Below are 2,500 nucleotides of genomic sequence, written 5' to 3'. Positions count from 1 at the left end.
ATATATTATATATATATTATATATATATATATATATACATATATATATGCATATATATATATATATATATATATATATATATATATATATATATATATATATATATCTGTATATACATTTCTCTCTCTATCTCTGTATAGTGTGTGTGTGTCACAATACTTGTTTATCCGCGTCAGTCTTGTATAGCCTTGACACTCTACTGATTAAAAACTGAACCACAAACAACCTGAAGAAAGGTAAAGCAGGTCATTCGAGTCTGACCTGATGTCACACAACTGGCCATTAACCTGGCACTCGCAGATGTCATCCTCCTCGAAGGAATGCCTTTTGAAACAACATGGTATTGCATTCTAGTTGCTAACTGCAAAGGAGGTGGGAGTTTGGGATATGCCAGAGCTTGAGCACTTTCGGAATAAAGTTGTATTTTCCTTTTAGGGAGCAGTGTGGTTAACCTACAGTGACGGATTTGAAAATATATACATTGTGATTACAGTTTTGATTTGTTATGGTGTATTCTGGTTATATTCTTTGTCTCTCTTTCTGTCTCTTTCTCTTTCTTTCTCTTTCTTTCTTTTTCTTCCTTTCTCTCTCTCTCTCTCTCTCTCTCTCTCTCTCTCTCTCTCTCTCTCTCTCTCTCTCTCTCTCTCTCTCTCTCTCTCTCTCTCTCTCTCTCTCTCTCTCTCTCTCTCTCTCTCGTCTCTTATTTCCTTCCTATCTCTCTCCTATTTCCATTGTTTCGCTTCTTTTTTTCTATCATATCTACTTTTTCCTCTTATCCATTTCCTTGGTTAGTGTCCTTCGTCCATCTTCCTCCCCAATTTCCATCTCACCATCCCTCTCATATCCTCCTTTTCCTTCTTCTATCTATTTCCTCCTCATATTCCACCTTTCATTCCCTTCCACCTCCTCCCCTTTCCTCCCATTCCATACTCCATCCTCTTCCACCTCCCTCCTTTCCCCCTCCTTTCATCACATTACCCCTCCCTCCCATTCAATCTTCCATTTCCTTCTTCCTCAACCCTTTCCTCACCTCCACCCCCCACCCCACCCCACACACCCCTCTTTTCCTCCTCCTCCCATTCTATCATCATGTTGCAACGCCCTTCACACCTGCAACATTCCTGTGGGCGGGACATACTTGTGGGCGGGACAGTGACATATAAACTTGCAATGTAAACAGAAAAATCCTGCTTGAAGAGGATGAGATAATGTTTCGAACTTGAGGCTGACTCAGTCCCGCTTAAGTGGCTCGTTGGTCATCTCACGGGTTCTTCTTGTTCGTTTCTCTTGTTCTTCTTGTTCTTGTCTTGTTTGCTCTTGTTGTTTATTTCTCTTGTTCTTGTTCATTTCTCTTGTTCTTCTTGTTTATTTCTATTGTTCTTCTTATTAATTCTCTTGTTCTTTTTGTTAATTTCGTTTGCTATTGTTCTTGTTTTTTATTTATCTTATTCTTAATCATTTGACGTGTTCTTCTTGTTCATTTCACGTGCTCGTGTTGTTCATTTCTCTTGTTCTTGTTTATTTCACGTGTTCTTGTTGTTCATTTCTCTTGTTCTTATTGTTCATTTCTCCTGTTCTTGTTGTTCATCTCACGTGTTCGTGTTGTTCATCTCACGTGTTCGTGTTGTTCATTTCTCTTGTTCTTGTTGTTTATTTCTCTTGTTCTTGTTCATTTCACGTGCTCTTCTTGTTCATTTCTCTTGTTCTTCTTGTTTATTTCTCTTGTTCTTTTTGTTCATTTCTCTTGTTCTTGTTCATTTCACGTGTTCTCCTTGTTCATTTCACGTGCTCTTGTTGTTCATTTCCCTTGTTCTTGTTGTTCATTTCTCTTGTTCTTTTTGTTCACTTCATTTGTTCTTGTTTGTCATCTCACTTGTTGTTGTTGAGGATGGTGTTTGTTCTTGTTGTTGTCAAGGTTGATGTTGTGATAATTCTTGGTGTTGCTTTCATCATTATAGATATTATTATTGTTGCTATTTTTTCATTAATGTTACTAGTATTAGTATTAGCTGTAGTATTTCATTATTATCTTTATTATTAGTTAATTGTAGCAGTAGTATTTGTAGTAGTATTATCATTAGCATTAGCATTAGCATCATTACTTCCATTAATATTAGTATTAGTATAATCATTAATCATTGTCAATTTCAGTATGAGTGCTATTAATATTGTCATTATTATGGTTATCACCATTATCTCTTTTTATTACTATCATTAATAGTACTGTGAAAAATAGTAACTGTTGCTGTTATTGTTGCTTTTTTACTTTTATAAGATCTTAAATTGGATGAAATGTATATGTACATATCTATTTATCTATCTACCTATTATCTATCTATCTATCTATCTATCTAATTATATTTATGTATATATATATATATATGTATATGTGTGTGTGTGTGTGTGTGTGTGTGTGTGTGTGTGTGTGTGTGTGTGTGCGCGTGTGCGCGTGCGTGTGTGTGCACTATCTGTGTACTATGCAGCCCAAAGCCTCCCCAGA

The sequence above is a fragment of the Penaeus japonicus genome, unplaced genomic scaffold (genome assembly GCF_977035675.1).
Source record: "Penaeus japonicus unplaced genomic scaffold, GWHDUDI00000001_assembly GWHDUDI00000016, whole genome shotgun sequence".
Classification (NCBI taxonomy): domain Eukaryota; kingdom Metazoa; phylum Arthropoda; class Malacostraca; order Decapoda; family Penaeidae; genus Penaeus; species Penaeus japonicus.
Note: the sequence above shows the minus strand (reverse complement) of the source record.